Genomic DNA, 27,307 nt, shown 5'->3' with positions numbered 1-27,307 from the left:
TTCCTCTGTGGTAATTTATGATGTGAACATGAGATTTCCCATATTCACACTCCATAGCCTAGGAGAAAGACTCACAAGAATGAGAGACCCCATATATACCGTACCAGGTTCCTCACACAGTCACCCCTCTGTCTGTGTCGTCCCCAGAGGACATCCTTCATGACCCATTCCTTGTGAACTCATGACTCCCTGTTCAACATGAAATTATTCTGGCATACCTCGCCCTTGCCCAACAATTCTCTTGCCCAGCAGCCTCTGGATTCCCTCCTCTGTCTTGCCTCCCTGCCCCTCCCCCACAGAGCTCACATACTACTCCCCCTTCCTACACTAGTCAACACCTTCCCTCACAAACTTGCTCAGAAGCATGGGGAACTCAGGGAAGACTTAAATCCCCCATGAACACACCTTCTCCTTTGCCCGGTGGCTAAAGGGGTTCTTGGCACCCTCTAGGTACAGGATGCTGTGACTGACCTGTTACCAAGAGCATCCATGCTAGGATCTCTCCACATTCTCCAATGAATCCCCAGAGCTCACTGTGGCGTTTAAGCAAATATAACAAGCCTTGTACACCATCCTGAGTATTTGTTGCACACACGATGAAGGGTCCCTTGCCTTGCCTTCAGAATGTACCTGGGCTGCTGTGAGTCACACTACAACTGGGCAGGCTCCAGTGCTGTGCTTGATAGAAAGTCCCATGGGTGATATCTGGCCACTGAGGGGAGCAGAATGGAGAAAGGACCCCCTGACAGTATCTGACTATGTATCCATTAGATGGATTCCACCAGCTTGCACATTTATAGTCCAAAGCCTTTCAAACTCAATGGAGCCTCATTTCCCAGTCATGATTTCTTCGGATCTTCCTTGTGTTCCATTAACAAAGCTTGTCCCACTTTCTGTCAGGCCGATACTGAGGAAGTGCAGTGTGCCTGTAGTAATGGTAAAGAAATCAAAAGGATGCCCAAGAAGTTCTGTGAACATAATAAAATGCAGATGGTCTGACAATGGACAGCAGCATGTGCTGTTCTTGCACTGGACTGGGAATTGGTTCCAGAAAACCTTGTGGGGCACCCCACAAATGCAAAGAAGCCTATCCCTCCAGGGAATCCCATGCCCTATTATGGCCTCCACAGGCACTGTACTTAAATGCAGATCTAGTCCCTTACACACACATACACACACACACACACATACACACACACACACACACATACACACACACACACAGACCTACACACACACAAATTGAAATAAGAGGTTTTTAAGAAACTGGTATTCTCTTGATTCAGTTAGTGTCCAATATACTCCAAACATCAATATCTTTATTCACAGTTTTTTTCTTTTATGGAAAATAAATTTGTTTCTCATATAATATATCCTGATTATGGTTTCCTCTTCCTCTACTCTTCCCAATTCCTCCTGACCTTCCCTCTCCTCTGGATCCACTCTCTTTCTACACCTCATTAGAAAAGAACAGGCTTCTAAGAGATAACAACCAAACAACAAAATAAATAAAATACGATGAAGTCAAAACTATCATATCAAATTGGGCATGGTGTTCCTACAGGAGGGGAAGAGTCCCACCAGCAGGCACAAGAGTCAGAGACCCTCCATGTCCTCCTAGTCAGGAGTCCCATATCAATACTAGGCCAGTAGGTGTAATACCTATGCGGAGGACCTGGTGTAGACCCAGGTAGACCCTGTGCTTGCTGTTTCATCTCTGTGAGCTCCTATGTGCCTTGCTTAGTTGATTCAAAGGGCCTTGTTCTGCTGGTGTCCTCCAGCACCTCTGGCTCTTACAATCTTTAGCCTCCTGGGATTTGCTGAGCTTTGTTGGTAGAGATTTGATAGAGACCTCCAATGTGGACTCTCTCCTCATAACATGTTGTTGTGGATGTCTGCACCTGTTCTCATCTGCTGCTGGAAGAAACCTCTCTGATGATGACTGAGTCAGGCACTGATCTATGTGCATAGCAGATCATTAGAAAATATTTTATGGATATTTTTAGACCAGCAGTGTTTGGTTTTACCCTAGGTCTGTGGGCTCTCTAGTCTCTGGTTGTTGGTTATCCAAATAATGTCATGTGTGAATTCCTTCTTGAGTAGTTGGTCTTAAGTCAAATCAGACATTGGTTGGCTACTCTGACATTTTCTGTACCACCACTGCTCCAGCACATTTTGCAAGCAGGACAGATTATAGGTCAGTAGTTTTGTGGCTGTGTTGGCATCCACATTTGTCTTTAGTTGGCCTGCAGAGTACCTTCCCACACCAAAGAGACCAGAACACAGGGGTGAATGTTTCTTGTAGGCAGTTCACCTTCTCCATATTCGATGAGTTTTGTGTCCTCAGCAATGGGTTCCAACTGTCAGTTTTCAGAGTGCAACTCTTTGTCTTAAACACAGCCTGGGTTGAGGATTTCCATGGGCTCCCCTTGGCCCCAAACTCAATTGAATGCAACCCAGTCCCTCCAGTGAAAGTCTTGGCTGGCTTCAAGAGATGGTCAGTTGTGACTCAGTGTCCATCCTCCATTACTAGGAGTTTTCATTAGGATCATCTCCATAGATTTTAGGAAGTTTTCAATGCACTAGGTTTCTATACCACTCCCCAAGTGTCCCCCAAATCCAGCCTTCCCTCCCACACTCTCTCCCTCCAACACACCCCCCACTTAATTCCTCACCTCCTTACTGTTCCCCCCTGCCCCCAGCCCTATCTTAAAATCTATATTTCCTCCTTCCAAAAGATCCATGCATCCCCACCTAGACCTCACCTCTCTACCTAACCTCTCTGGGTCTAAGGATTGAAGCTTGGTTATCATTTACTTTTGTTTCTTTTGTTTTTTTTCGAGACAGGATCTTACTGTGTAGCTCTGACTGTCCTAGAACTTACGCTGTAGACCAGGCTGGCCTGGAATGCATAGAGATTTGCCTCCCACGAGCAGGGATTCAAGGCTTGTACCACCACTTCCCGGTGGTTATCACTTACTTAAAGGCTAACTCACAGTTATAAGTGAGTGCATAAGTATTTGTCTTTCTGTGTCTGTGTTACCTCACTCAGAATGATTTTTTTTCTATTTCCATCCACTGCCAGCAAATTTCATGTCATTTCTAAAAGTTGCATTCTGTTCCAATGTGTAATTGTACCATGTTTTCATTATCTATTCTTCTTTTGACAGACTTCTATGTTGTTTCCCGTTTCTGGCTATTATGAATAGAGCAGCAATGAACATGGTTGAACAAGTGTCCCTGAAGTAGGATGAAGAATCCTTTGCACATATGCCCAAGAGTGTTATAGCTGGAACTTGAGGTTGATTGATTCCTAATTATTTGAGGACCTGATGTACTAATTCCCATAGTGGTCATAAGTCCTGATCCCACTGCTAGGATCCCCACAAACAGACCAAGCTACATAACTGTCACCCACATGCAAAGGGTTTAGGTTGATCCCCTGCATGCTCCCTAGCTGTTGATCCAGAGTCTGTGAGATCCCAGGAGCTCAGGTGAGCTGTGTCTGTGGGTTCCCACCATACTTCATGACCTTGACCCCCCTGGTTTGTACAACCCCTCCTCCCTTTCTTCAACAGAGTGCTTGGCTGTGGATCTCTGCGTCAACCTCCCTCAGTTACTGGATGAATGCTCTCTCATAACAATCCGATTACAGTAGAAGGCCAGTTCAGGCACCCTCTCCACCTTTGCTAGGAGTCTTAGCTTGGTCATCCTTGTGGATTCCTGGGAGTTTCCCTGGCACCAGGTTTCTCCCTAACTCCAAAATTCTCCCCTATTAAATTATCTGTTTCATTTCTCTCTCTCTCTCTCTCTCTCTCTCTCTCTCTCTCTCTCTCTCTCTCTCTCTCTCTCTCTCTCTCTCTCTCTCTCCATCATGCTCCCAACCAGCACAACCCTATTTCTCCTGTTCCTATCCTCCCATCCCCAGCCCCTGCCCCCAATTTACCCAGAAGATCTCTTCTATTTCTGATTCCCAGGGAAATTCATGCATCCCTCTTAGGACCCTTTTTGTTACCTAGCTTCTCTGGAGCTATGGACTGTAGCCTGGTTATCCTTTACTTTATAGCTAATGTCCACTGATGAGTGAGTACATAGCATGTTTGCCCTTTTGAGTCTGGGTTACCTCACTCAGGATGACATTTTCTAATTCCATCCATTTGCCTGCAAATTTCATGATGTCACTGTTTTTCTCTTCTGACCATTACTCCATTGTGTATATGTACCACATTTTCTTAATCCATTCTTCAGTTGAAGGGCATCTAGGTTGTTGCTGGAGGGCTTCTCTCCAGTGATATCCACAGCACTAGGTTGTTTCCAGGTTCTGGCTATTACAAATAATAATGCTATGTCCATAGTTGAGCGTGTGTCCTTCTGGTATAATTGGGCATTCCTTGGGTATATGTCCAAGAGTGGTATTGCTGGGTCCTGAGGTAGATGATTCCCAATTTTCTGAGAAACAGCCATACTGATTTCTAAAGTGACTGTATAAAGTTTGCACTTCCACCAACAGTGAAGGAGTGTTCCACTTTCTCCACATTCTCTCCAACATAAGCTGTCTTCAGTGTTTTTGATCTTAGCCATTCTAACAGGTGTAAGATTGTATTTCATATTTGTTTTGATCTGCATTTCCCTGATGACTAAGGATGTTGAACAATTCTTTAAGTGTAACCCTGCCATTTGAGATTCTTCTGTTGAGAATTCTCTGTTGAGATCTGTACCCCATTTCTTAATTGGATTGTTTGGTGTTTTGGTGACTAGTTCATTGAGTTCTTTATATATTTTGGAGATCGGCACTCTGTCAGTTGTGGGGTTGGTGCATATCTTTTCCATTCTGTAGGCTGTTGTTTCGTCTTATTGTCAGTGACCTTTGCCTTACAGAAACTTTTCAATCCAGGAGGTCCCATTTATTAATTATTGCTCTCAGTGTCTGTGTTACTGGCATTCTATTCAGAACAAAAGTGGTCTCCTGTGCCAATGCATTCAAGGCTTCCCACTTTCTCTTCTATCAGGTTCAGTGTAACTGGATGTGTATTGAGGTCTCTGATCCACTGGGACTTGACTTTTGCCCTTGGCGATAGGTATGGATCTATTTGCATTCTTCTATATGCTGACATCCAGTTATGCGATCACCATTTATTGGAGATGCTTTCTTTTTTCCATTGCATAATTTTGGCTTCTTTGTCAACAATCAGGTGTTCATAGGTGTGTGGAGTTAGGTCAGTGTTTTTGATTTGATTCCATTGATCCACCTGTTTTTTTTTTTTTTTTTTGTGTGTGTGTATGTGTGTGTGTGTTTGCCAACACCATACTGTTTTTATTACTATGGCTGTATAGCAGAGCTTGAATTCAGGGATTGTGATACTTCCAGAATTTCCTTTATTATTCAAGATTGTTTTGGCGATCCTGGGTTATTTGTTTTTCTATAGGAAGTTGAGCATTGTTCTTTTGAGGTCTGTGCAGAATTGTTTTGGAATTTTGATGGGGATGACATTGAATCTGTAGATAGCTTTTGATAAGGTTGCCATTTTTTACTATGTTAATCCTACCTATCTATGAGCATTGGAGATCTTACCATTTTCTGCTATCTTCTCCAATATCGTTCTTCAAAGACTTAAGTTCTTGTAATACAGGTCTTTCACATGTTTAGTTAGAGTTTCCCTAGGATATTTAATATTTGTGGCTATTCTAAAGTGTGATGTTTTTCTAATTTCTTTCTTGGCCAGTTTATCATTTATATATAGGAGGACTACTGATTTTTTTGAGTTAATCTTGTACCCAGTCACGATACTGATGGTGTTTATCAGCTGTAGGAGTTCCCTGGTAGAACTTTTGGGGTCACTTATGTATACTATCATATTATCTGCAAACAGCAAAAGTTTGACTTCTTCCTAACCAATTTGTATCCCCTTGATCTCCTTTTGTTGTCTTATTGCTCTAGATAGCACTTCGATTACTGTACTAAATAGAGAAGAAGAGAGTGGACAGCCTTGTCTTGTTCCTGGTTTTAGTGGAGTCGCTTTGAGTTTCTCTCCATTTAGTTTATGTTGGCTGTCTGCTTGCTGTATATTGTTTTTATTATGTATAGGTATGTTCCTTGAATCCCTGATCTCTCTAAGACCTTTATGACCAAAGGGTATTGGATTTTGTCAAAGGCTTTTTTCAGCGTCTAATGGGATGATCATGTGATTTTTGTTCTTTCTATTTATTTATATGGTAGATTACATTGACAGATTTTCATAAGGTGAACCATTCCTGCATCTTTGGGATGAAGCCTACTTGATCATACTGGATGTTTTTTTATGTGTTCTTGGATTTGGTTTGCCAGTATTTTATTGAGTATTTTTACATCAATATTCATGAGGGAGATTGGTCTGTAATTCTTTTTTTGATGCATCTATGTGTGGGTTGGGAATCAGAGTCACTGTAGCCTCATAAAAAGAGTTTGTTAATGTCCCTTCTGTTTCTATTGTGTGGAACAATTTGAAGAGTATTGGAATTAGCTCTTCTTTGAAATTCTAGTAGAATTCTGTGCTGAAACCATCTGGTCCTGGGCTTGTTTTTTGCTGCTTCTATTTCCTTAGGGGATATAGGTCTCTTTAAATTGTTTATATGGTCTTGATTTAATTTTGGTGTGTGGTACCTATCAAGATAACTGTCCATTACTTTTAGATTTTCTAATTTTATGGAGTATAGGCTTTTGAAGTATGACCTAGTGTGTCTCTGGATTTCTTGTTATTATGTCTCCCTTTTCATTTCTGATTTTGTTAATTGGGATAGTCTCTCTCTCTGCCTTTTGCATAATTTGGATAAGGGTTTGTCTATCATGTTGATTTTTCAAAGAACCAACTCTTTGTTTCATTGATTCTTTGTATTGTGCTGTTTGCTTCTGTTTTCCTGGCATGAGTTTATATTTCCCGTATTTTCATGGATGTGGTCAGCCTCCTTGCGTGTGGGATGTTTCCTTCTAGCACCTCCTGTAGTGCTATATTTGTAGATAGATGTTGTTTAAATTTAACTTTATCGCGGAATATCTTCCTGTCTTTATGCATGGTGATTGAAAGTTTTGCTGGGTATAGTAGTCTGACCTGGCATCTGTGGTCTCTTAAGAGTCTGTAGCACATCTGCCTAGGCCCTTCTGGCTGTCAGAGTCTCTATTGAGAAGTCGGGTGTAATTCTAACAAGTCTGCCTTTATATGCTACTTGGTCATTTTCCCTTGAGGCTTTTATTATTCTTCCTTTGTTCTGTACAATTATTGTATTGATTATTATGTAGTGGGTTCATTTTCTTTCTCACTATAACCTATTTGGTATTCTGTATGCTTCTTGTGCCATAATAGGCATCTCCCTATTTCCACGTTAGGAAAATTTTTCTATGACTTTGTTAAAACAATTTCTGGGCCTCTGAGCTGGGTTTCTTCTCCTTCCTAACTACCACAAATTCTCAACCTGTGAGTCACAACACCTTTGGGGAGGGTCAAAAGATCCTTTCACAGGGGTCACATATCAGATGTCCTGCACATCAGATATTTACACTATGATACCTAATAGTAGCCAAATCACACAAATGAAATAGCAACGACATAATTTCATGGTTGGGGTTCACCACAACATGAGAGACTGTATTAAGGTGCCACAGTTTTAGGAAGTTTGAGAGCCACTGCTCTATACCTATTATTCTTAGGTTTAGTCTTTGCCTAGTGTACCAGACTTTCTGCATGTCTTATGTCAGAAGTTTGTTTACAGACAATGTTTTCTTTGGCCAATGTATCCATTTCTTCTATAATATCTTACATGCCTGAGATTCAGTCTTCCATCTCTTGTCTTCTGATGGTAAAGCTAGTTTGTCTCTGTAGTTCCTATTGGATTTCCTGAACTTTTCATTTGTAGAATTACCTCAGTTTGGGTTTTCTTTCCTGATTCTTTCCCCAGTTTCAGGTCTTGCACAGTTTTATTCATTTCCTTCCACTATTTGTGTTTTCCTGGATTTCTTTAAGGTATTTCTTTATTTTCTCTTTAAGGACCTCGGTCATCTTCACACAAGCTGTCTTAAGGTCTTTTTCTTGTGATTCAGTTATGTTGGAATATTCAGGGCCTGTATGGAAGGACAGCAGGGCTCCAGTGGTGACATGTTGTCTGGGTGCTATTGGTTGTGTTTATACACTGGCATCTAGGCATCTGCGTTTGGGAAGTTTGCAATTCCAGATGCTGATATCTGGTGTTGTCTTCATTGGGTGGGTGTTTTGTTCCTTGGTGTCTGTTTCCTCTCTGATTTTCAGAGTGTGTTATGGCCATGTGTTGCCTGTTCTCCTGGCCTGCTCAATCGATGTGTTTACAGGGAAAGCCTGCTGGTGTTGGAGGCTGGGATACTGGATGAGCTGGGGGAAGGACGGTTGGAGGAGGAAGTCTTTGTGATCCATTGGGGATGGGGTCAGAGAGGAAAGGAAGACAACAGCAGGTTTCCCCCCACAGAGCTGGGGATGAGACTGGGGGATTTTATCTCAGGAGCAGTAGGAGAGGTATGGGTCTGCCTTCAGCCTACTTGTTGACCTGGAAGGAGTTGCCCTTGGGTTAGCAGGGGTGCCTGCTGGAGTTGGTTTCTGGACCAAAGCAACAAGTGTGGGGGGTGATGTAGGAAGGGGAAGGAAGCTCTGTGGGAAAGCCAGTAGATGGAGGCAGGGGGCAGGGAAGGCAGTCATGGGTACTCTGATGCAGAGCTGGGGAAGAGACTGGGGATTGCATCTGGATGAACATAGAGAGAGGAGAAATCTGCAGGCAGCTTTCCTGCTACCTTGTTTTCTGACAGCCATGGCCCATGGTTTAGCAGAGGCTGCCTGCTGGGGGTGGGAGCCTGGATACAGCCATGTGTGGGGGGAGGAAGACTAGGCAGGGAGGGTCTGTGGGATCCATGGGAGTTCTAGGGGGAGAGGGGGAGGCTCCAGGTGGTGTCCTGTAGCAGCACCAGGGACCAGACTGGGAGGTTGAATCTGGGGGAACAGAGACAGGAGAAGGCCCTCAGGCAGCCTAGCTGGTTTTCTCCTATGTCACAGTTTTTGAGTCAAAAGGAATGTAAATGTCCTCTTGCCTGCCTGGGAAACAACATTCTTCCAAGCACTCCAAACACACTTCCAGCCTTCCTAGTCTAGACAGCTTTGGGTTGGGGCAGGGGCAGGCGGTGTCTAATCGAGAGTTTGAGAGAACCATTTTCGTATTGGCCTGTGCTTCCTGTATGTGGTGATCCACCTGTCAGGACGCATTGAGAGCCCGAGACCTAATTTTCCTCCTCACCCTCTCTCTGCAATGAGAGGCATGGAGATATAACATCCCTGCTGTCATCAGAGTTCAGAGAAATCCCTCCAGCCTCAGCTACTTCAAAATTTAGGCTACCTCCCCAGCCCGGGACCTCTTAAGAGATGAGAGTTGATCCAGCGTGAGATGGGCACATGGATTGGTGGCCGCAAGGTCATTCTGCTGATCCTGACATATGCTTTCAGCTTAAGGAGAGAAAGAACTTGGGAAAACAGTCAAGGAATGTCCATAACAAAGATATCCAGAGCAAAGGTCAAGGTGAGCTTGTCTTGCCCAGGTCCGGTTCTGTAAGAGTACCTGCAGAAATCGTTATACAGCACCCCACCAGGACGTGGATCTGGCTCCTGCAGGATGTGTAGCCTCGCCATCATGGATAACTGGTCTCAAGGGAGTGTAATCGTCCCTCTGCTGAGGGGCTCTGCTCTTCCTAGAATCCAGGGTGACTACAGGTTTAGGAGGATGACTCCACTTGGGCCTTCAGTCTGGATGGGAGTGAGGACAGGGTTACGTACAAATGGCTCTTTAGACGGTCCTTGAGTGACTGTTGCAGGTATGCAGGGTGAGGCAGGGGTCTGACAAAGGAAAGGAGACCCACAGGAAAGGGATGCCAGACTTTTGTCCTTCACCGTAGTTAGTTACCTTGTGGGCCCAAGTGAGGATCTGATGCTTTCTTTCTTCATTCAGAATCCAAAGCAGCTTCTCAGGGCCTGTTATACCCCCAGGCCCTGAGACAGACAGCGGCCTCCAAGGAGGAGAAGGATGTGACACAGGCATGGAGTTCTGGATTACCTGTGACCAGGGAAAAGGGCATCACTGTAAGTACAGCATCTGTGCCTGTCCCTACTTTTGATTCTCTATAGCTCCGCACTTTTAGGCGTCGTGTGCTAAGTGGTTTAAAATGACAGACCGTGAGTGAAGCTGCCACAGAAGGCTTTCCATGTCCATCACTGGAAATGAGATTTTCGCTGTCATGAGTGGGTCGTGCATTCAGAGGACACAAGTGTAATGGCTGAGGCCTCCTCATGTCTCTGAATGGCACTCCAGAAGCTGTCAGGCAGATGGTTCTCTCCTTCCTGGAAACGCATGTCGAACAGGCCCCCAGCCACTCCGGCAGAATGAGAATTCTCAGATGGGCAGCTCCATTTGCCTGAAGATACCATCTGGACTGGGGGCCGATTCAAACCATGACGGCCGAAGATGATGTGGTGTCCGTGCACAGAGTTTTTCTCCGGTCATTTAAATCACATCTGGTGGTGCTGTTCTTCCCTCTCCACCCATTCCCTTGCCACCTTGTTCATGCAGAGCAATGGGAAGTGGAAAGCGTGATGTGGCTGACGTGGAGCCGATTCTTCACTGCACATTTCACTCTGAGAGCAAGGGATGCATTCCCAGAAACCAGCAGGCTCTGCTGATACTAAGACCGAGTCCTATCTTACGTCCAGTGAAGGGAAGGGAGACTCCCCAGCAGTCTGCTCCGTCAAGATTTCACATCCTTCTTCCCCTTTGTCCTTCACCCAGTCTTGACCACCTTTGTGTAAGGTGCGAAATTAGATTTAGTTTTCCTGTCTGCACGTAATGCCGCTGCTTCTCAGCACCTGATTTCCAACTGCGATAAAGCATATTTAACCTCCTACACACTGCTGCAGTCTGGGGATTCCAGGTTACTGTGCACATGCATCTGCTAGGCTCTTGGAGAATGCATTCACACACACACACACACACACACACACACACACACACACACACACAGCCATTCACATGTGCACAGGCACACCACACATGCTAACATACTCACCATGCATGCTTACATACAGTCCAAGTAACAATGACGTGACGACCTGAGAAGAGATCTCTGTGTAGTAGGCACCCTCTGTGTCGCTGCATCACTCCTTGCATGGTTATGAGTGAGGCAGGGGAAGAGGACAATGAGTGGATGAGAGAGGAATTGGCAGGTCGTCTAGACAGTCTGGATGTCTCAGGGACAGTGGGGGCAGTGGAGGACTGTGAGGGAGTGGGCCAGTCCGGTAGATGGTGGAGGCTTTCAAAGATTGCCGAGACTAGAGGAGACAGAGGTTCACAAATGTTTGGCCATAGTGAGTTCAAGTCGGTGCACAGAGAGTCCAGGATCCCTGGGACTATCAGGTAAGAGTGGACTGGGAGGACACTAGAAACTGAGGACCATCTCCAAGATGGAGGTGCAGCTGTGGAGCTGGGAGTCATCAGTAGATGGCGACACAGCACAGCAGTTAGGACCCAACATGCCTAGGTTTACATGGGGGCTCCAGGACCCGTTAAATCTTTCACTGGGTACAGCATGTCAAAGCCCTCTGTGCCTCCCCCATTTCACAGTCTCAACGAGAGGGATGGGAACAAAAAGGTGACGGTAACAATGAAATTCTGCCGCCTTCATTTAGTGAACGATAATGTTGCCTTTGTAGATGACGATCGGCTCTACAGAGATGCTGTTTTGTCGAGGAAGGGGCTAAGCAGAAGGGCAGAGGGGACCAGTGAGGCCTGTGGAGCAGGTGAGCATAGGCTGGGTACAATGGTGTTCATGTGTGCACTGCTTTGAAGAAACCCATTATTTCTGTTCTTACAAACCCTTTATGGGGCTGGGACTGCATTTCATTTGCCAGAGGTGCCTATGATGCAGGAAGCCTTTGGTTTGATCAAAGCCTCACATAAAATGGGTGTGGTGGCACAGGCCTCCAATCCTGGCACTTGGGATATGGAGGCTGGAGGATCAGAAACTCAAGATCATCCTGGTTAGAAAGGGAATTTGAGGCCGGGCGTTGGTGGTGCATGCCTTTAATCACAGCACTTGGGAGGCAGAGCCAGGCGGATCTCTGTGAGTTCGAGGCCAACCTGGGCTACCAAATTACCAAGTGAGCTCCAGGAAAGGCACAAAGCTACACAGAGAAACCCTGTCTCGAAAAACCAAAAAATAAAAATAAAATAAAATAAAATAAATTAAAAAAAAGGGGGAATTTGAGGCCAGACTCAGCTACATGAGCCCCTGACCTCCAAACCCTGAAAAATATCCAATTTCAACTCATTTCAATAAATACATAAGTGTTCACATTGAATCCCTCCTTTCCTTGGACTCTAACAGAAAGGCAATCCCAGCCTGTCACAGTGGTTTTCCCTCCTTTGCAATGGGCGGGCCTAACCATGGACACTTCCCCCTTCACCACCACCCTGAGGACAGTGTTTGGGACCAGTTTTCCCTCCCTCCACTGTTAGGTCACTCTCAGCACCTTGGAAACTCTTCTTTGGTCACAATGAGTCCCAGCAAGGCCACAGCGCCTCTGGCAGGTCTCCTCCAGGGCTGCCACACTGTCCACATGGGCTGGGGGTGGTGTGGGGGGCTGATGGTCTCAGGGCCCTCAATCAGGGAGTGGAACTTGATTTCACATGAAAAGAAAAAAGAAATCTAGCTGGCTCCGAAAGGTAAGAAGCTGATCACCAATTCGACCTAGTCCTGTCTCCTTTCCCCAACTTACCCTCTCCCTTCAGGGACAGAGCCAATCTTCCTGAGAAAGAATCTTGTTTCCCCAGAGAGGCTCTGGACACAGCCAGGCTCCAGTTCCGAAGAGACCTCGGCAAGGAGGGCCCAGCTTCTCCGCACTGTCTTGTAGGCCTTCAGCTCTGGAACTTCAGCTCTGTATCCCGTAAGGCCACTCTCCAGTGTACAACATCCAGTAGCAGGAAGAACTGAAGGGGAGTTTGACATCCAGGCAGTGTGGACTCGGTCCAGAGACAGAGGAAGGTGATCTGCTACGATCAGGTGAGGTGAGATTGGGTGTTGCCACCAGACTGGGCACATATATATGATCTTTGTTTATTAACCCCAATGGGCTTCCCAAGTAAGGGATTGTAACCTGTTTCTAGATCATGGCTATGATCTAATGATCTAAAACCCTGTTCAGAATATTTTTGGTCCCTTTCTGGTTGGAGAAACTGGACCTCCATAGGTTGTATGTCAATCGGGAGCCAATTAGACCTGAATGACTGACAGAAGAGACTCCATTTTCAGGCTTTGGGCCACATGACTTACAACAACCCCAAACCCCATTTTTTCCCAGAATTTACAGGGCATGATAGCCCATCCCAGGTAACAGGACGCAGAAGCAGGCACTTCTGAGTGAGTTCTTGGATGGTGTGCTCTATAGAGTGAGTTTCAGGCCAGCCACAGTTACATAGTGAGACTCTCACTCAATAAAATAAAATAAAATAAACGTGAACAACAACAACAAAAATACATGCCCACTGAAGATGACCAGGTCTGCCACAAATATATACCAAAGAAACCACTTAGTATGTAGAGGAAGGTGTGTATAAAACGATGTTTGTTGAGCACTCCATAACTGTCAGGGTTGGAAATGTCTTAGATGTCTGATGTTAGGGCTAATTAAAGTATGATGTATCCCATATCTGGCATTTTGGCTGATATGAAGTCTTCTGTGGCGTAGTACTAAGTGAATATTGAATGCTAAGGAGGGTCACCACAGTAGCGGTGAGGTAAATGACTCAAGAGCTTGTGTGCATAGTCAGGAGAAGGGAATGCCCTCATGACCCTCCCGGAAGTTGTGCCAGCACCTCTCTTGTGCTCCTGTTGGACCTTGGAAGCAACAGGTGACAGGACCTGGGCATAGAGAGAGAGGGCTTTGTCTCGGGAGCAGGCTGCTGGAGGAGGCCGAAGGGGAGCACAGGAGGGAGCTGAGGCAGCCTCTCCAGCAGCACCTGACTGTGCTCAGCTGCTGGGCAGCAAGGGTGCAGGGGTCTTGTCGCCCACGTGTCGAAGGAGCTAAATTCCCACAGCAGCTGAAGTGAGCCTGGACCCGACAGCTCCTTCAGGACCTCCTGTACTGAGAGCAGCACTAGGGACATCTGGCTTGGGGCCTGTTAACCCCCAAGGCAGGGCATATGGCCAACCCTACATGGCCTTGTGAAGCTTGGATTCGATCGCATAAGAAATTTCAGTACCCTGAAGCCACAGCTTTGGTGGCTGATTGGCAGAGCATTGTCGGAAAACCAATTGGCTTGGGTAAGGCATATTACCCTGGATGTAAGCAATCAGAGAGCCCTTGTCCTGGAATGCTTAAGGTGTTGGCAGAGGATTTATGAAGCAAGCGTTTGCATTCCTGCACTGGCTATTGTTTAACCAAGCTTGTACAGAATATCTAGTGAGTGCCACACCGTAGATAACCAGACTCCTGCATGGTGGTGACCACTGGAACTGCAATGTGACTAGAAATCTGAGTGACCTGAGTGAAGTGTCCAAACAATCAGGTGTTCCCAGCTTTCCTTGGCTTCATTGCCCAGTCATTAGTAATGAAGACAATAAGATGGGAAAGTTACAAGGGTTGGCCAGCAACACATACACACACACACACACACACACACACACACACACACACACACACACACACACACAGAGTTTTTCTTTTTTTTCTTTAGTCTTTTCTTGCTCTTCTCTCATACAATAAATCCTGACCACAGCAGAGCAGTCCCCCTTCCATCCACTGCTCCCTGGACCCTCCCACACCTGCCCTCTGCCCCAGATCCTCTCTTCCTGTTTCCCTTCAGAAAACAGCAGGCTCCAGGAGATATCAACAGAACACAGCCTAACAATTTACAATAAGACTAGGCACAAACCCGCTCATCAGGGCTGGACAAGGAAAAACAGTAGGAGCACAAGGGTCTAACGAGTCAGAGATATGCCCACTTACACTGATAGGATTTCCATAAGAATCCCGAGCTGACAACCACAACATACACGTAGAGGACCTAGGACAGAACCATGCAGGCTCTCTGAACGTTTCTTCAGTCTCGGTGAGCTCCCAAGAGCCCTGCTCAATAGATTCTGTGGGTCCTGTTCTCCTAGTTTTCTTGACAGCACCCTGGCTCCCACAGATCTTCCCACCTCCCACCCTGCTCTTCTGAGGAAGTTTTCTGAGCACCCAGGCGAGGAAACCGATGCAGATCTCCAATTTGGGCTCCTTCTGTGTATACTTGTTTGGCTGTGTGTCTCTGCATCCAGATGAGAAGTATTTTAAACCAAGTCCAGCAGCTGCCGTGCACAAGTGGGAAAATTAGGAGACATCATTATCTGGTGCATGGCCACTTCGGGCATTCTATGAACTCCTACCATAGCATGTTGTGTGCAGACTTGCAGGAGCTGTGGGTGTCCAGTTGGTGGTTGCATGTGGACAGGATTTTTAAAGGACTGGTATTGATACTCAGCAGAGAATTCTGGTTCAGTCCATGCCAGATGTGGGGCAAGGTCACACGCATGGCATCCTTTAGGTGGTTGGAGGGCTCCTAAATTAGATACTGAGAAGGACTGAAGAGTGTAGAAGAGTGTGACAGGGAGCAAAGATGCCTGTGAGTGAGAATGAAAAGAGATGAAGAGTTGCGGGTGGGGCGATTGCTTACAGTCTCCCAGGGTAAATGAAGGCTATGCATTTAAACAGACATAGTTTTAAGATGCTCTCCTGCCATCGCACGCACACCCACCCACCCACCCACCGACCCACCACACACACACACACACACACACACACACACACACACACACACACACCTCTTGTGAGAGTTACCGAACGCTCTGGGCATGGGCTGTTGTTAAGTAGCACATTGGAGGGCAGAAGAAAACAACACAGCATGTCTTACAAATGTTGGAGTATGACACAGACACAAGCACACAGAAGCTGAGGTGGGACACAGACACAAGCTCACAGATGGTTGTGTGTGACACAGACACAAGCTCATAGATGCTGGAATGTTATACAGACACAAGCTCACAGATGCTACAGTGTGACACAGACACACACTCACAAATCGTGATGTGGGACACAGACAAAAGTTTACAAATATTGGAGTGTGACACAGAACAAGCTCACAGATGCTGGAGTGTGACACTGAGACAAGCTCACAAATGGTGATTCTGGGCAGAGACACAAGCTCATGGATACTTCTGTGAGACACACACAAAAGCTCACTAATGCTGGAGTGGGACACAGACACAAGCTCAAAAATTGTGGAGTGTGACACAGACACAAGCTCACAAATGGTGGTGTGGGACACAGACACAAACTCACAAATGTTGGTGTAGGACACAGACACAAGCTCACAAATTGTGGTGTGGTACACAGACACAAGCTCGCAGACAGTGGAGTGTGACACAGACACAAGTCCACAATTGATGGTGTGTGACACAGATACAAGCTCACAGATAGTGGACAGTGACAAAGACACAAGCTCACAAATGCTGGAGTGTGACACAGACACAAGTTCACAAAAGCTGTAGTGTGACACAGACACAAGCACACAGATGCTGAGGTGGGACACAGACACAATCTCACAAATGGTGGAGTGGGACACAGACACAAGTTCACAAATGATGGTGTGGGACAAAAAAACACGCACACAGATGCTGGAGTTTGACACAGACAAGTTCAAAAATCGTGGAGTGGGACACAGACACAAGCTCACAAATTGTGGAGTGTAACACAGACAAGCTCACAAATGCTGGAGTGGGACACAGACACAAGCTCATAAATGGTGGAGTGGGACACAGACACAAGCTCACAAATGATGGTGTGTGATACAGACACAAGCTCACAGATGCTGGAGTGTGACACAGACACAAGCTCACAAAAGGTGGAGTGTGACAAAGACACAAGCTCACAAATGGTGGAGTAGGCACAGTCACATGCTCACAATGCTGGAGTGTGACAGACACAAGCTCACAAATGGTTGTGTGTGACACAGACACAAGCTCATAGATGATGGAATGTTATACAGACACAAGCTCACAGATGCTACAGTGTGACACAGACACACACTCACAAATCGTGATGTGGGACACAGACACAAGTTTACAAATATTGGAGTGTGACACAGAACAAGCTCACAGATGCTGGAGTGTGACACTGAGACAAGCTCACAAATGGTGATTCTGGGCACAGACACAAGCTCATGGATGCTTCTGTGAGACACACACAAAAGCTCACTAATGCTGGAGTGGGACACAGACACAACCTCACAAATGTTGTAATGTGAAACAGACACAAACTCACAGATGGTGGAGTATGACACAGACACAAGCTCACAAATGATTTGGGACACAGACAAAAGGTCACAAATGGTGGTGTGGGTCACAGACACAAGCTCACAAATGCTGGAGATGGACAAAGACACAAGTTCACAAATGATGCTGTGTTACACAGACACAAGCTCACATTTGGTGGTGTGTGACACAGACACAAGCTCACAAATGGAGGTGTGTGACACAGACACAAGCTCACAAATGATGGTGTGGGACACAGATACAAACTCACAAATGCTGGAATGGGACACAGACACAAGCTAACAGATGGTGGAGTGGGACACAGACACAAGCTCACAAATGATGGAGTGTGACACAGACACAAGCTCTCAAATTGTGGAGTGTGACAAATTCACTAGCTCACAAATGCTAGATTATGACACAGACACAAGCTCACAAATGGTGGAGTGTGAAACAGACACAGGCTCAGAAATGGTGGTGTGGGACACAGACACAAGCTCACAAATGGTGGAGTGAGACACAGACACAATCTCAGAGATGCTGCTGTGTGACACACACAGAAGCTCAAAAAGCTGCAGTGAGACACAGACACAAGCTCACAGATGCTGGAGTGTGACACAGACACATGCTCACATATGGTGGTGTGAGACACAGACACAAGCTCACAGATGTTGTTGTGGGACACGGACTCAAGCTGACCAATAAAGGAATGTGACACAGACACAAGCTCTCCAATGGTGGAGTGTGACACAGACACAAGCCAACTCATGTTGGTGTGTGACACAGACACAAGTTCACAGATGGTGGAGTGTTACACAGGAGCAAACTCAAAAATGGTGTGTGACACAGACACAAGATCACAATTGGTGGAGTGTGACACAAACACAAGCTTACAAATGATGGACTGGGACACAGACACAAGCTAGCATATGCTGAAGTGGGACACAGACCCAAGCTCACAAATGCTGGAGTGGGACACAGACGCAAACTCACAAATTGTGGTGTGTGACACGGACACAAGCTCATGAAACTTGGTGTGTGACACAGACACAACCTCACAAATGGTGGTGTTGGACACAGTCACAAAATCACAGATGTTGGAGTGTGACACCGACACAAGCTAAGAGACGGTGGTGTGGGACACAGACACAAGCTCACAAATGATGGAATGTAACACAGACACAAGCTCTCAATTTGTGGATTGTGACAAAGACACTAGCTCCCAAATGCTGGATTATGACACAGACACATGCTCACAAATGGTGGAGTGTGACACAGACACAAGCTAACAAAAGATGGTGTGTGACACAGAAAAGCTCACAAATGGCGTTGTGTGACACAGACACAAACTCCCAAATGCTGGTGTGTGACAAAGAGACAAGCTCAAAGATGCTGGAGTGGGATACAGACACAAGATCACAAATGCTGTTGTGTGACACAGACCTAGGCTCACAGATGCTGGAGTATGACACAGTCACAAGCTCACAAATGGTGTAGTGGGACACAGACATAATCTCACAAATGGTGGAGGGGGACACAAACACAAGCTCACAAATGATGGAGTGGGACAGAGACCCAAGCTCACAGTTGCTGGAGTGCGATACAGACACAAGCTCACAAATAGTGGTGTGTGACACACACACATGATCACAAAACGTGGTGTGTGACAGAGACATAACCTCAAAAATGATGGTTTGGGACACAGACACAAGCTCACAGGTGCTGGAGTTGGACACAGACACAAGCTCACTAATGGTGAAGTGGAACACATACACAAGCTCACAAATGATGGAATGTGACACAGACACAAGCTCTCAAATTGTGGAGTGTGACAAAGACACTAGCTCACAAATGCTGGATTATGACACAGACACAAGCTCACAAATGGTGGAGTGTGACACAGACACAAGCTCAGAAATTATTTGGGACACAGACACAAGCTCACAAATGGAGGTGTGTGACACAGTCCCAAAATCACAAATGCTTGAGTCGGACACATACACAAGCTCACAGATGCTGGAGTGTGATATAGACACAAGCTTACAGATGCTGGAGTGTGACACAGACACAAGCTCACAAACTTGGTGTGTCTCACAGACACAAGCTCACAGATGCTTTAGTGTGATACAGTCATAAGTTCAGAAATACTGGAGTGTGACACAGACAGACACTCACAAATGGTTTTGTGTGACACAGACACAAGCTCACAGATGCTGGAGTATGAAACAGACACAAGCTCACAAATGTTGTTTGACAGAAAAAGCTCCCAAATGGTGTAGTGGGACACAGACACAATCTCACAAATGGTGGAGTGTGACACAAATACAAGCTCACAAATGATGGAGTGGGATATAGACACAAGCTAACCGATGCTGTATTGTGACACAGATAAAAGCTCAAAAGTGTGGAGTGTGACACAGACACAAGCTCACAAACGCTGTAGTGGGACACAGACACAAATTCACAAATTGTGGAGTGTGACACAAACACAAGCTCATAAAACGTGGTGTGTGACACAGACACAAGCTCACAAATGATGGTTGCTGATACAGACACAAGCTCAGAGATGTTGGAGCTGGACACAGACACAAGCTCACAAATGGTGGATTCTGACACAGACACAAGCTCTCAAATTGTGGAGTGTGACAAAGACACTAGCTCACAAATGCTGGATTATGACACAAACAAAGCTCACAAATGTGGAGTGTGACCCAGACATAAGCTCACAAATTATTTGGGACACAGACACAAGCTCACAGATACTGCAGTGTGACACAGACACAACCTCACAAATGGTCGTGTGTGACACAGACACAAGCTCACTAATGCTGAAATGGGGCACAGAAACAATTTCACAAATGGTAGTAGGTGACACAGACACAATCTCACAAATGGTGGTGTGTGACACATTTACAAGCTCACAAAAGGTTTGGGACACAGACACAAGCTCACAGATGCTGGTGTGTGACACAGACACAAGCTCACAAACGCTGTAGTGGGACACAGACACAAACTCACAAATGGTGGAGTGAGACACAGACACAACCTCACAAATGGTGGTGTGTAATACAGACACAAACTCACAAATGGTGTGTTCCACAGACACAAGCTCACAGATGCTGGAGTGTGACACAGACACGAGCTCACAAATGATGGAGTGTGACACACACAAGTTCACAAATGGTTGTGTGTGGCACAGACACAAGCTCACAAACCCTGTAGTGGGACACAGACACAAGCTCACAGACCCTGGAGTGGTAAACAGACCCAAGCTCACAAATGGAGGTGTGAGACACAGACAAAAGCTCACAGATGGTGGTGTGTTACACAGACACAAACTCACAAATGGTGGAGTGAGACACAGACACAACCTCACAAATGGTGGTGTGTGACAAAGACACAAGCTCAAAGATGCTGGATTGGGACACAGACACAAGATCACAAATGCTGTTGTGTGACACAGACCTAGGCTCACAAATGCTGGAGTATGACACAGTCACAAGCTCACAAATGGTGGAGTGTGACACAAACACAAACTCACAAATGATGGAGTGGGACAGAGACACAAGATCACAGTTGCTGGATTGCGATACAGACACAAGCTCACAAATAGTGGTGTGTGACACACACACATGATCACAAAACGTGTTGTGAGAGACATAAGCTCAAAAATGATGGTTTGGGACACAGACACAAGCTCACAGGTGCTGGAGTTGGACACAGACACAAGCTCACAGATGCTGGAGTGTGACACAGAAACAACTCACAAATGGTTGTGTGTGACACAGACACAAGCTCATAGATGCTGGAATGTTATACAGACACAAGCTCCCAGATGCTACAGTGTGACATTGACACACACTCACAAATCCTGATGTGGGACACAGACACAAGGTTACAAAAATTGGAGTGTGACACATAACAATCTCACAGATGCTGGAGTGTGACACAGACACATGTTCACAAATGGTGGAGTGCGACACACCCCCAAGCTCACAAATGGTGGTGTCTAACACAGACACAAGTTCACAGATGCTGGTGTGATACACAGACACAAGCTCACAAATGGTGTTGTGGGACCCAGAAACAAGGTCACAAATGGTGGAATGTGACACAGACACAAGCTCACAAATGATGGAGTGGGACACAGACATAAGCTCATAGATGCTGGAGTGGGACACAGACATAAGCTCACAAATGGGGGTGTGTGAACAGGAACAAACTCACAACACGTGGTGTGTGACACAGACACAAGCTCACAGATCCTACAGTGTGACACAGAACCACACTCACAAATTGTGATGTGGGACATAGACACAAGGTTACAAATATTGGAGTGTGACACAGAACAAGCTCACAGATGCTGGAGTGTGACACAGACACAAGCTCATAGATGCTGCTGTGAGAAACACACAAAAGCTCACTAATGCTGGAGTGGGACACAGACACAAGCTCAAAAATTGTGGAGTGTGACACAGACACAAGCTCACAAATGGTGGTGTGGGACACAGACACAAACTCACAAATGTTGGTGTAGGACACAGACACAAGCTCACAAATTGTGGTGTGGTACACAGACACAAGCTCGCAGACAGTGGAGTGTGACACAGACACAAGTCCACAATTGATGGTGTGTGACACAGATACAAGCTCACAGATAGTGGACAGTGACAAAGACACAAGCTCACAAATGCTGGAGTGTGACACAGACACAAGTTCACAAAAGCTGTAGTGTGACACAGACACAAGCACACAGATGCTGAGGTGGGACACAGACACAATCTCACAAATGGTGGAGTGGGACACAGACACAAGTTCACAAATGATGGTGTGGGACAAAAAAACACGCACACAGATGCTGGAGTTTGACACAGACAAGTTCAAAAATCATGGAGTGGGACACAGACACAAGCTCACAAATTGTGGAGTGTAACACAGACAAGCTCACAAATGCTGGAGTGGGACACAGACACAAGCTCATAAATGGTGGAGTGGGACACAGACACAAGCTCACAAATGATGGTGTTTGATACAGACACAAGCTCACAAATGATGGTGTGTGATACAGACACAAGCTCACAGATGCTGGAGTGTGACACAGACACAAGCTCACAAAAGGTGGAGTGTGACAAAGACACAAGCTCACAAATGGTGGAGTAGGCACAGTCACATGCTCACAATGCTGGAGTGTGACAGACACAAGCTCACAAATTGTTGTGTGTGACACAGACACAAGCTCATAGATGATGGAATGTTATACAGACACAAGCTCTCCAATGGTGGAGTGTGACACAGACACAAGCCAACTCATGCTGGTGTGTGACACAGACACAAGTTCACAGATCGTGGAGTGTTACACAGGAGCAAACTCAAAAATGGTGTGTGACACAGACACAAGATCACAATTGGTGGAGTGTGACACAAACACAAGCTTACAAATGATGGACTGGGACACAGACACATGCTCACAAATGGTGGAGTGTGACACAGACACAAGCTCACAAATGTTGGAGTGTGACACAGACACAAGCTAACAAAAGATGGTGTGTGACACAGAAAAGCTCACAAATGGCGTTGTGTGACACAGACACAAACTCCCAAATGCTGGTGTGTGACAAAGAGACAAGCTCAAAGATGCTGGAGTGGGATACAGACACAAGATCACAAATGCTGTTGTGTGACACAGACCTAGGCTCACAGATGCTGGAGTATGACACAGTCACAAGCTCACAAATGGTGTAGTGGGACACAGACATAATCTCACAAATGGTGGAGGGGGACACAAACACAAGCTCACAAATGATGGAGTGGGACAGAGACCCAAGCTCACAGTTGCTGGAGTGCGATACAGACACAAGCTCACAAATAGTGGTGTGTGACACACACACATGATCACAAAACGTGGTGTGTGACAGAGACATAACCTCAAAAATGATGGTTTGGGACACAGACACAAGCTCACAGGTGCTGGAGTTGGACACAGACACAAGCTCACTAATGGTGAAGTGGAACACATACACAAGCTCACAAATGATGGAATGTGACACAGACACAAGCTCTCAAATTGTGGAGTGTGACAAAGACACTAGCTCACAAATGCTGGATTATGACACAGACACAAGCTCACAAATGGTGGAGTGTGACACAGACACAAGCTCAGAAATTATTTGGGACACAGACACAAGCTCACAAATGGAGGTGTGTGACACAGTCCCAAAATCACAAATGCTTGAGTCGGACACATACACAAGCTCACAGATGCTGGAGTGTGATATAGACACAAGCTTACAGATGCTGGAGTGTGACACAGACACAAGCTCACAAACTTGGTGTGTCTCACAGACACAAGCTCACAGATGCTTTAGTGTGATACAGTCATAAGTTCAGAAATACTGGAGTGTGACACAGACAGACACTCACAAATGGTTTTGTGTGACACAGACACAAGCTCACAGATGCTGGAGTATGAAACAGACACAAGCTCACAAATGTTGTTTGACAGAAAAAGCTCCCAAATGGTGTAGTGGGACACAGACACAATCTCACAAATGGTGGAGTGTGACACAAATACAAGCTCACAAATGATGGAGTGGGATATAGACACAAGCTAACCGATGCTGTATTGTGACACAGACAAAAGCTCACAGATGCTGGTGTGATACACAGACACAAGCTCACAAATGGTGTTGTGGGACCCAGAAACAAGGTCACAAATGGTGGAATGTGACACAGACACAAGCTCATAAAACGTGGTGTGTGACACAGACACAAGCTCACAAATGATGGTTGCTGATACAGACACAAGCTCAGAGATGTTGGAGCTGGACACAGACACAAGCTCACAAATATTGGAGTGTGACACAGACACAAGCTTACAGATGCTGGAGTGTGACACAGACACAAGCTCACAAATGCTGGATTATGACACAAACAAAGCTCACAAATGTGGAGTGTGACCCAGACATAAGCTCACAAATTATTTGGGACACAGACACAAGCTCACAGATACTGCAGTGTGACACAGACACAACCTCACAAATGGTCGTGTGTGACACAGACACAAGCTCACTAATGCTGAAATGGGGCACAGACACAAGTTCACAAATGGTAGTAGGTGACACAGACACAATCTCACAAATGGTGGTGTGTGACACATTCACAAACTCACAAAAGGTTTGGGACACAGACACAAGCTCACAGATGCTGGTGTGTGACACAGACACAAGCTCACAGATGCTGGAATGGGACAGAGACACAAGCTCACTGAAGCTGGTGTGTGACAGAGACACAAGCACACAAATGCTGGAGTGGGACACAGACACAAGCTCACAGATACTGCAGTGTGATACAGATACCAGCTCAGAGATGCTACAGTGTGACACAGACACAAGCTCCAAAATGTGACAGTGGGACACAGACACAAGCTCACCAATGCTGGAGTGTGACACAACATAAGCTCACAAATGGTTGTATGTGACACAGACACAAGCTCAGAAATGGTGGTGTGTGATACAGACACAAGCTCACAGATGCTACAGTGTGACACAGACAAAAGGTCAAAAATGGTGGAGTGGGACACAGATACAAGCTCACAAATGCTGGTGTATGACACAGACACAAGCTCACAGATGCTGGAGTTGGACACAGACACAAGCTCACAGATGCTTGAGTGTGACACAGAAACAACTCACAAATGGTTGTGTGTGACACAGACACAAGCTCATAGATGCTGGAATGTTATACAGACACAAGCTCCCAGATGCTACAGTGTGACATTGACACACACTCACAAATCCTGATGTGGGACACAGACACAAGGTTACAAAAATTGGAGTGTGACACAGAACAAGCTCACAGATGCTGGAGTGTGACACAGACACATGTTCACAAATGGTGGAGTGCGACACACCCCCAAGCTCACAAATGGTGGTGTCTAACACAGACACAAGTTCACAGATGCTGGTGTGATACACAGACACAAGCTCACAAATGGTGTTGTGGGACCCAGAAACAAGGTCACAAATGGTGGAATGTGACACAGACACAAGCTCACAAATGATGGAGTGGGACACAGACATAAGCTCATAGATGCTGGAGTGGGACACAGACATAAGCTCACAAATGGGGGTGTGTGAACAGGAACAAACTCACAACACGTGGTGTGTGACACAGACACAAGCTCACAGATCCTACAGTGTGACACAGAACCACACTCACAAATTGTGATGTGGGACATAGACACAAGGTTACAAATATTGGAGTGTGACACAGAACAAGCTCACAGATGCTGGAGTGTGACACAGACACAAGCTCATAGATGCTGCTGTGAGAAACACACAAAAGCTCACTAATGCTGGAGTGGGACACAGACACAAGCTCAAAAATTGTGGAGTGTGACACAGACACAAGCTCACAAATGGTGGTGTGGGACACAGACACAAACTCACAAATGTTGGTGTAGGACACAGACACAAGCTCACAAATTGTGGTGTGGTACACAGACACAAGCTCGCAGACAGTGGAGTGTGACACAGACACAAGTCCACAATTGATGGTGTGTGACACAGATACAAGCTCACAGATAGTGGACAGTGACAAAGACACAAGCTCACAAATGCTGGAGTGTGACACAGACACAAGTTCACAAAAGCTGTAGTGTGACACAGACACAAGCACACAGATGCTGAGGTGGGACACAGACACAATCTCACAAATGGTGGAGTGGGACACAGACACAAGTTCACAAATGATGGTGTGGGACAAAAAAACACGCACACAGATGCTGGAGTTTGACACAGACAAGTTCAAAAATCGTGGAGTGGGACACAGACACAAGCTCACAAATTGTGGAGTGTAACACAGACAAGCTCACAAATGCTGGAGTGGGACACAGACACAAGCTCATAAATGGTGGAGTGGGACACAGACACAAGCTCACAAATGATGGTGCGTGATACAGACACAAGCTCACAGATGCTGGAGTGTGACACAGACACAAGCTCACAAAAGGTGGAGTGTGACAAAGACACAAGCTCACAAATGGTGGAGTAGGCACAGTCACATGCTCACAATGCTGGAGTGTGACAGACACAAGCTCACAAATGGTTGTGTGTGACACAGACACAAGCTCATAGATGATGGAATGTTATACAGACACAAGCTCACAGATGCTACAGTGTGACACAGACACACACTCACAAATCGTGATGTGGGACACAGACACAAGTTTACAAATATTGGAGTGTGACACAGAACAAGCTCACAGATGCTGGAGTGTGACACTGAGACAAGCTCACAAATGGTGATTCTGGGCATAGACACAAGCTCATGGATGCTTCTGTGAGACACACACAAAAGCTCACTAATGCTGGAGTGGGACACAGACACAACCTCACAAATGTTGTAATGTGAAACAGACACAAACTCACAGATGGTGGAGTATGACACAGACACAAGCTCACAAATGATTTGGGACACACACAAAAGGTCACAAATGGTGGTGTGGGTCACAGACACAAGCTCACAAATGCTGGAGATGGACAAAGACACAAGTTCACAAATGATGCTGTGTTACACAGACACAAGCTCACATTTGGTGGTGTGTGACACAGACACAAGCTCACAAATGGAGGTGTGTGACACAGACCCAAGCTCACAAATGATGGTGTGGGACACAGACACAAACTCACAAATGCTGGAATGGGACACAGACACAAGCTAACAGATGGTGGAGTGGGACACAGACACAAGCTCACAAATGATGGAGTGTGACACAGACACAAGCTCTCAAATTGTGGAGTATGACAAATTCACTAGCTCACAAATGCTAGATTATGACACAGACACAAGCTCAGAAATGGTGGTGTGGGACACAGACACAAGCTCACAAATGGTGGAGTGAGACACAGACACAATCTCAGAGATGCT

At 45.9% G+C, this 27,307-nt stretch overlaps 1 protein-coding gene and 1 long non-coding RNA gene across 3 annotated transcripts in view; both read left to right on the top strand.

Annotated features, from left to right (window-relative positions):
- LOC143266776 (protein VCF1-like) overlaps window positions 1-27,307 on the top strand; it is a 463,727-nt gene that overhangs the window by 80,962 nt on the left and 355,458 nt on the right. The window lies entirely within an intron of this gene.
- The window catches only part of LOC143270804 (uncharacterized), a 79,797-nt gene continuing 65,070 nt past the window's right edge, over window positions 12,581-27,307 (top strand). Inside the window, exons 1-2 of one of the 2 annotated variants that reach the window (XR_013048033.1) lie at window positions 12,581-12,756; window positions 12,865-13,098. This is a non-coding gene — a long non-coding RNA (uncharacterized LOC143270804). The remainder of the gene's footprint in view (window positions 12,757-12,864; window positions 13,099-27,307) is intronic. The other variant, XR_013048034.1, reaches the window with a different exon arrangement.

Source organism: Peromyscus maniculatus, chromosome X (genome assembly GCF_049852395.1).
Source record: "Peromyscus maniculatus bairdii isolate BWxNUB_F1_BW_parent chromosome X, HU_Pman_BW_mat_3.1, whole genome shotgun sequence".
Lineage (NCBI taxonomy): Eukaryota > Metazoa > Chordata > Mammalia > Rodentia > Cricetidae > Peromyscus > Peromyscus maniculatus.
This window is presented reverse-complemented; position numbering and strand designations above follow the sequence as displayed.